General features: G+C 30.5%; 1 pseudogene; it reads left to right on the forward strand.

Moving 5' to 3' along the window:
- Positions 1-224: 224 nt before the first annotated feature.
- On the forward strand, positions 225-350 carry LOC145274104 (U2 spliceosomal RNA; annotated as a pseudogene).
- The last annotated feature ends 10,066 nt before the right edge of the window (positions 351-10,416 follow it).

A 10,416-nucleotide genomic window follows, 5' to 3' on the forward strand; every position in this document is an offset into this window, starting at 1 on the left:
CAAGATGAAAGTGTACTATCTTTCCGGCAGATACTCCAAGAAAAGACCATATGTGGGGGCAGCCCCACATATGAGAGCATGTTCAATGTAGGGGCAACCCTTCATACAACTTGTAATTATCCATCTCCACTAGTACCCTGGGAGTTAGCCGCCATTTCCCATTTACTCCTCACATTAAAAATCGGCCTTGTAACTTAGGTGCTCAGTGGGGGAGCAAATAAATACGCTATTCTTGGCCTTTTGGCCAAGATCAAAGTGTAGTATCTGTTCTTGCTACGTGATGTACTTATTGTGATATAAAATTGGAGATAACTTTTCTGTATTAATTTAATGTAAAATGATCACCCACTTTAAAACCAGTCCGCCTCAAAGCCATTCAAGTCATTCTCCAGATCATTCAAATTGCCATTGAAGGATTTAAGTTATTTTTAAGCATTCATGTCATTATTAAAGTAATTCAGTTCCTCCTTCAGTTCATTAAATCCATTCTAAGCCATTTACTTTTTATTTAATGAAGTCACTTCAGCCCATTTTTCGGGCATTTTAGTTTATGTTTAAAAATGTCATGTAAATCCTACATTCACGCATTCATTCATTACACGAGAGTACGCGATTACTGGCTATCGGCCTTGTTTAGCTATTGTTCCGCACTAATATAAAAAAAAATCCATTAAAATAAATAAGACGCTGGAGAATGTTTACTTAGCAAATATTGTATATATACACATGTAAAGATGCATAAAATACTGCCCTTCTGACCTCCTTAATATACTCTCTTAACTGTCTCATCACTAAACAGTTTGTATTTTACTATTGCAAATGCTCCAATTAAACGAGCTAAGCGTTGCATAGTATTATTATAATCATATATATATATATATATACATATATATATATATATATATATATATATATATATATATATATATATATATATGTGTGTGTATATATGTGAGATTGGTGTAAAATTATTGTCTTTTTCTTACATATATATATATATATATATATATATATATATATATATATATATGATAGAAACGACACAATTTTTGCGCCAACCTAATATATATATATATATATATATATATATATATATATATATATATATATATATATATATATATATATATATATATATCCCTATTAAAATGCATATAAGTATGTATATATATATATACGTATTAAAATGCATATAAGTGTATGTATACGTATTAAAATACATATAAGTATATATATATATATATATATATATATATATATATTTGTAAATATATATGTACTTATTAACATTTATATAAGTACTTATATGCGTATTAAAATTCATATAGCTGCAGATATATGCGTATTAAAATACATGTAAGTATATATATATATGTATATATATATATATATATATATATATATATATATATATATATATACATGTATTAGATACATGGCAAAATAGGATGGAGCGTTTGTGTATGTCCACGAATTTTTTAAATCGGGCTGCTCACGTCGGTTATATTCCATAAGAAGTGTTCGCTTACTTTCTAGATCGTAATATCTCGCATTGGAAAACGAGCACCGTTTTTTCTTTTTAGTTTTGATCGAGTTAAGAAAAATCCCACTGTTCCGTTGTCTACACTGTTTGTTCGTCTTTTTCTTATCACTAAAGTGGCACTATTCGGACGGAAACTCTCGGCCTTCTGGCTTTCTAGTATCTGTTCTCTATATTGTCATTGGACAAAGTAGGGGATACTTTTATACTTAGGTCAATTACTATTTATTTGATAACTGTCATAATCTCAGGATCAAAATATAGTATCTGTTCTAATGTGTTACTTAAGTAATTAGGTTTGGTAAAGGTGGGTCAATACTTCATATTAGACAATTACTTTTTAAATTAATTAGGTTTAGTCAATGTGGGAGACACCCTTCATATCAGATAATTGCTGTTTATTTGTACGCTGCCGGAGTACCCCTTTTTTAGTGTAGCTGTTGTTCCCCCACATAAAAAAAAAACTATTTGCGTCTAATTTGCTTTGGTAGGGAAGAAAAGAAATACCATCCCTGCCGTTCGGGCCAAGTTCACAGTGCAGTGTCTGTTCTTAAGCTTCACTTAAATTGAGTTTATTTGTCACATGTCAATTAAGGGAAAACTCTTCATACTGAGACAACAGTTTTTTTTTGTTGTTGTTTTATACTAGAAGAGTGACCCCCTTTTGGGCGAGCTGATGTCCCCCACATTTCAAACATTTGCATTCGTGGAGAAACAAATGAATAAAAAACCTGGCATTCTGGCCTGGTAGTATCTGTCATTTTATTGGCCAATGTAGGGGGATATTCTTAGTGATACAATTACTCTTGATTTGGATCGTGCCAGCGTGCCCATTTCTTGAAAGACCTTTTGTTTTTGATTGCTTTCGTGTTAATTTTAAACTCAACGACATTTTATGCAAACCATCTTTCTCCAAATGTGAAAGTCCAAGACTTCCAGCCGAGTTAAGACGTCAGATTTTCTTTAACTATCTTTTTGCCTGCCTGCCTGCCAACTACCACTTCTTTTTTGTTAAGCACACACCCAAAAAACTCAGAAATCTAGGCATTCACGTACACACACACATACACACACACATATATATATATATATATATATATATATATATATTTATATATATGTGTGTGTGTGTGTGTTTGTGTGTTCGTGTGTGTGTACGCGTTTGTGTGTGTATATGAATGCATCTATTAATAATACTTACACATAATAAAATAAATCTATATAATTTTATATATACATATATGTATATATATATATATATATATATATATATATATATATATATATATATATATATATATATATATATATCATTTATATACATATATAAATATGTATATATATTTAGATTGTCCGGAGAATAATGACCATTTCAGGAAGTCTATTTTGAAATTGAATTTTATCATAGGGTTTTTATTATATTTCAGGTAATCATCAACATGATTATTGATTTATATGTGCTCTTTAATAATTTCTTACTTTTTTCTTTCAGAAAACGTTTTATGAGCGAATGAGCCCATAATTTGGAATATGAGAAAAGAAGACTTACGATTACATTTCCTGCATGAGTTTAAGCTTGGTAACAATGCTTCTCAAACAACTGCAAATATCAATAAGGTATGGGGAGATGGCATCACACGTGATAGAACAGTACGAAGGTTGTTTCAGAAATTTCGTAATGGTGATCGGAGCCTTAAAGATGAAGAAGGTAGAGGACGGCCATCTAATCTTGACAATGAAAATTTGATCGCCATTGTTGAGCAAAACCCACGGCAACGTGTCAGAGAAATGTATCGGGAACTTGGTGTCAGCAGTTCAACAGTGTGGGACCATCTGAAGCAAATTGGCAAGGTGAAAATCTCGACAAATGGGTCCCACATGAATGAACATCAACAAGCTCGACGTTTGGAAGTCTGTTCGATGCTATTTTTTCGAAACATTAATGGTCCATTTCTTGACCGAACAGTTACCTGTGACGAAAAGTGGATCCTTTATAATAATTGGAAACGATGAGGTCAATGGCTTGATTGTGATGAACAACCCAAACATTTTCCAAAGCCAAATTTTCACCAACAGAAGATTATGCTGACTGTTTGGTGGTGTGCAATTGGTGTTATTCATTACAGCTTTCTGGATGCTAATCAGAGCATCAAGGCAGAGGTTTACTGCAATCAACTCGAAGAAATGCATCATCATTAACAAAAATTGAAACCTGCATTAGTGAATAGGCTTGGTCCAATCCTGCTCCATGATAATGCGCGGCCTCGTGTTGCGAGAATATCACTGCAGAAAGTCACAGACTTGGGATACGAAACTTTACCACACCCTCCTTATTCTCCAGATCTTTAACCCACGGACTACCATTTTTTCAAGCATTTAATCGCTTTTTTAAGCAACAGGACTTTATGATCTAATGCAGAGGTTGAATCTTTTTTCAAAGATGTCTTTGCATCTAAGCCAAAGGATGTTTATGAACGAGACATAAATGATCTAGTTGATAGTGAGGAAAAATGCATGGCTGGTCAAGGATCATGCTTTGATTCATTTCAATGTCTAGTGTCACCTATTTTATTAATAAATCCTTCTTCTCTAAAATTGGCCATTATTTTCCGGACAACCTAATATATACTTATAAATACTCACGCATATATATATATATATATATATATATATATATATATATATATATATATATATATATATATATATATATGTATATATAGCACGGGGACTCAGATTGGGGACAGCATAATGAGGACATATAATAAGGTATAATGATTGTGATGACAATCTGATGGGAAGGAATATATATATATATATATATATATATATATATATATATATATATATATATATTACATCATGACAATGCCTGTGACAATTCTCAGATGTGTAATATTAATACAGCCTGCAGATATATGATGCAAGTTCTTAACACAGAAGTGCTGGAGATACTTCACTGATGATGGAGTTGAGGGCACATCACATGGAAGGGCTTACAAAAAGTTCTTACAAGATGACGATAAAACGCATTTACCTTTTCTTTTGTAAAGAATGACGACATGAGACAACACTTAGAAAACGTAAATGGTGATTCCGTTATGTATCAAGAATTCAAACTTGAATCTACATTGTTTAATGTTCCACTCTTCGTGTGTAAGACCATCTCATACCAAACTGACTATCACCAATGTGTGTGATCTGCTCTAAATATATGATCCTCATCAAATCATCCTCCAACATTGTCTTCCAACTCTAACTCTGAACCAACAATATTCTATATTGAGAAATCTCTTTAGTTTATGACGTCAGGTGCGTGTTTTTCAAACCTGACGACAATCGACGTGGGTATCCAACTTTCGCTCCACCATCTAGCATGCTTTGAATCGAACAGTTACGTTCACAATTTGAAATGGATGGAAAAGAGATTTTTTTCGAAATTAATCATGGATAGTGTCGCAGACATAGCAAGTAAGACGTTTTTCCTAATACAACTGAATAAATATATGTATATATTTAAATATATGCGTATCTACTTATTGATTTGTAAACCGCCACTTGTTCTCGTCTACTTTTCCCAACAACGACTATATTTCATTCCTCGCATTGTGACAGCCTTCTAAAGTTTTACTTTATATATATATATATATATATATATATATATATATATATATATATATATATATATATATATATAAATATATATATATACAGGTCCTATTATGGTCATTGTATCCGAGGTCGAGGTCTCAGCTTGCTGGATTTGTGGAGTTTGGAGCAATCCTGTAATTACCATTGCTCCCAGGTTACCTCAGACCCGATGTGGTAGTAGTTGCTGGGACCCCAAATGCGATGAATAAAATTGATATGAATAAAAATATATTCTATAAAACATGTAGTTCAACTCATTGGATTTGACATTAAATAACCTGAAAGGGTTGATATGTCGTAAAACAAAAACAATCAACAAATATATATATATATATATATATATATATATATATATATATATATATATATATATATATATATATATATAAATATATATATATATATACATACATATATGTATGTATATATATATATATATATATATATATATATATATATATATATATATATATATATATATAGCCAGTGGAGTTTAGTTTCCTAGAAGTACATCCAATGAAACAACACGTGTCTACCAAAATATTGCTCAATGAGTGAACAGAGCAGGTATATTAATTTTATTTATACAAACATTATGGCTACATATGTGCATACATGTTTCTGTAATCACCCACGTTGGGGGATTACGTCTTCAGGCCAAGAACTACCTTCAAAAGTGACATTTCCACCAAATACATTTTTCTATCTCGTTTATCAAGTTAAAAATACAACCTGGGTGGGAGTCAAAAAAAACAAAAACGGTAAAAGGATGAGTGAGGTCTTTGAAGATGATAAACATCTTTTTTCTTTTTCCCTTCCCCCATCTAACCTAACTTTTGTCTTTTTATGGCATAGGGTACATGAGAGTTTAGTTTTCTTGTCTTAGAGTCTGTAAGTTAATAACCTTAGCTATGGTCAACCAAGTACTGACCGGCGCCTTTTTAATCTACCTCCACCCACACATACACGCAACACACACATAACACATCCATACACAGACACTGCCAACACACACATACACACATGAATCGATATATTCAAAAGCGAATCCATGCTGACCACTCTTTGTTTTATTTACTGAAACTAGACAATGATTCTGAAACTACGTAGAAGATAAAGTAAAAGTTACATTCAGGTAAATAAAAAATATAAATAAATAAAAATAAAATAAATAAATAAATGAATAAATAAATAAAAATAAATAAAAAATATAATAATAAATAAATAAATAAATAAGAATAAAAATAAAATAAAATTAAAACAAATAAACCAACAAAATGTGAATAAATATAAACCCGAAAGTTATCTAAACCCCACATGTACCCATATGCGTGTATCAATACACTTATAAATGTCTAACATTTATCTACACCCGCGCATATATACACACACACATTACAGACATACAGAGACAAATAATAGTATTTTTCTTTACTAATGTAGTGTGGTAACATCTTCGTATATGCAATATTATGCTACCCGACTACAGACGGGTGTATATATATATATATATATATATATATATATATATACATACACATATATACACAAACACACACATACATACATAAATACATACATATACACATATATATACATATACACATACATACATATAAACACACACACAACAGACATACATATACATATCCACACATACATACATATATAACATATATATAAACAACATTCGGACATCCATACATTTTTGTAACCTATATTGTTACAACAATTCTATACGAGGCAGCCTATTCTAATAGTTCAGAAATATACGTGTGTATACATGCATCTACATACAAAAGACATAGAGACACATCCATATACAAACATACACACAGATACATAGATACAGATATATATATATAAACATACAAACATACATGCATACGTAAGATACACTCATATATCCAAAGTCACACAAATATAGACATATATATATATATACATGTATACATGTACCGTGCCACCAAATGATACATCTAAAGTAGAAACAGACATGAATACACCTACTATATAAATTCACTTTTTCTATCAAATTCCACGCGTCTAGTTATGTTTCATGGCCCCATCCGCTTGTTACACTTTCCTACGTTGTAGGTTTTTACCGTAAAAATTGACACTACGTAAAAATTTATATTGAATTCAGCATGAAGTTCATAGGGTTATCCTCATATTTAACAAAGATTCTTTCGATGGTAAGGCAGATATACATAAGATGTATCACGACACAATAATAATATATAATAACATATGACAGAAATCAGAGTATTTAGGTTATACAAACCTAGTATATAAGCTAATATATTGTAGTACTTACCTTTTTCTTTGCTTATTCACTCTAATACCCTTATTCCTTTCTCTTCCATTCACACTTCATTCCTTACTTTCTTTCATCTATTTATTTCAGCTATATTTTTTTTATATTAATAAATTATTTTTCCTACCCGGGTATAGTAAGATCATATATCCATACATGCACACACCAGAAATATCCATATGCATACATTATTACGAGCTTCACTCAAAACGATCTATTACTCATTTAGTTAAAATATACCTTCATACAGGTACTTATTTCGGCTAGTAATACAATAACTGCTCGATGAAGTAGAATATTAAGTGACTTACGTAACGCATATGGGTATGATTATAGTTGCGACCTCACTTATCCTCTTTGTGGGGGGTTATTTGATGGGGATTAGTTGTACTTATAGCAGTTCCATTATCCTAATTTAGAGTTCCACTAACCCCCATCAAATAACCCCCCCACAAAGAGGATAAGTGAGGTCGCAACTATAATCATACCCATATGGGTTACGTAAGTCACTTAATATTCTACTTCATCGAGCAGTAATGGTATTACTAGCCGAAATAAGTACCTGTATGAAGGTATATTTGAACTAAATGAGTAATAGATCGTTTTGAGTGAAGCTCGTAATAATGTATGCATATGGATATTTTTGGGTGTGTGCATGTATGGATATATGATCTTTATATACCCGGGTATGAAAATAATTTATTAATATATATTAAAAAAAAAATAGAAGAAATAAATAGATGAAAGAAAGTAAGGAATGAAGGGTGAATGGAAGAGAAAGGAATAAGGGTATTAGAGTGAATAAGCAACGATGAAGGTAAGTACTACAATATATTAGCTTATATACTAGGTTTGTATAACCTAAATACTCTGATTTCTGTCATATGTTATTATATATTATTATTGTGTCGTGATACATTTTATGTATATCTGCCTTACCATCGAAAGAATCTTTGTTAAATATGAGGATAACCCTATGAACTTCATGCTGAATTCAATATAAATTTTTACGTAGTGTCAATTTTTACGGTAAAAACCTACAACGTAGGAAAGTGTAACAAGCGGATGGGGCCATGAAACATAACTAGACGCGTGGAATTTGATAGAAAAAGTGAATTTATATAGTAGGTGTATTCATGTCTGTTTCTACTTTAGATGTATCATTTGGTGGCACGGTACATGTATACATGTATATATTTATATGTCTATATTTGTGTGACTTTGGATATATGAGTGTATTTTACGTATGCATGTATGTTTGTATGTTTATATATATATATATATATATATCTGTATCTATGTATATGTGTGTATGTTTGTATGTGGATGTGTCTCTGTGTCTTTTGTATGTAGATGTATGTATACACACGTATATTTCTGAACTATTAGAATAGGCTGCCTCGTATAAAATTGTTGTAACAATATAGATTACAAAAATGTATGGATATCCGAATGTTGTTTATATATATGTTATATATGTATGTATGTGTGGATATGTATATGTATGTCTGTTGTGTATGTGTTTATATGTATGTATGTGTATATGTATATATATATATATATGTATATGTATGTATTTATGTATGTATGTGTGTGTTTGTGTATATATGTGTATGTATGTGTGTGTATATATATATATATATATATATATATATATATATATATATATATATATATATATATATATATGTATAAATATACACCCGTCTGTAGTCGGGTAGCGTAATATTGCATATACGAAGATGTTACCACACTACATAAGTAAAGAAAAATACTATTATTTGTCTCTGTATGTCTGTAATGTGTGTGTGTATATATGCGCGGGTGTAGATAAATGTTAGACATTTATAAGTGTATTGATACACGCATATAGGTACATGTGGGGTTTAGATAACTTTCGGGTTTATATTTATTCACATTTTGTTGGTTTATTTGTTTTAATTTTATTTTATTTTTATTCTTATTTATTTATTTATTTATTTTTTATTATATTTTTTATTTATTTTTATTTATTTATTTATTTATTTATTTATGTATTTTATTTTTATTTATTTATATTTTTTATTTACCTTAATGTAACTTTTACTTTATCTTCTACGTAGTTTCAGAATCATTGTCTAGTTTCAGTAAATAAAACAAAGTGTGTTCAGCATGGATTCGCTTTTGAATATATGGATTAATGTGGGTATGTGTGTGTTGGCAGTGTCTGTGTATGGATGTGTTATGTGTGTGTTGCGTGTATGTGTGGGTGGAGGTAGATTAAAAAGGCACCGGTCAGTACTTGGTTGACCATAGCTAAGGTTATTAACTTACAGACTCTAAGACAAGAAAACTAAACTCTCATGTACCCTATGCCATAAAAAGCCAAAAGTTAGGTTAGATGGGGGAAGGGAAAAAGAAAAAAGATGTTTATCATCTTCAAAGACCTCACTCATCCTTTTACCGTTTTTGTTTTTTTGGACTCCCACCCAGGTTGTATTTTTAACTTGATAAACGAAATAGAAAAATGTATTTGGTGGAAATGTCACTTTTGAAGGTAGTTCTTAGCCTGAAGACGTAATCCCCCAACGTGGGTGATTACAGAAACATGTATGCACATATGTAGTCATTAATGTTTGTATAAATAAAATTAATATATATATATATATATATATATATATATATATAAATTTCTATACCAATGTAAATAGCCTGGTAATGATTTTTTTTTAATTACATCATGTATTTAATCATGTTTTTAATGCAAACCCGCTACTATAACATCAGTGAATCTACTTTTGATTTATATGCAGGGCATTTCTGCTGTTGTAATAATAACACTTTAAAATACATGGTCGGATCTTGTACAGTATAAGGTGTTACCTTGAGTAAACCTCGTCTATGCATTTTTATTCATTGAGATTTTTCG

This window comes from Euprymna scolopes, chromosome 4 (genome assembly GCF_053919585.1).
Source record: "Euprymna scolopes isolate OS-2025 chromosome 4, ASM5391958v1, whole genome shotgun sequence".
In the NCBI taxonomy this organism is placed as follows: domain Eukaryota; kingdom Metazoa; phylum Mollusca; class Cephalopoda; order Sepiida; family Sepiolidae; genus Euprymna; species Euprymna scolopes.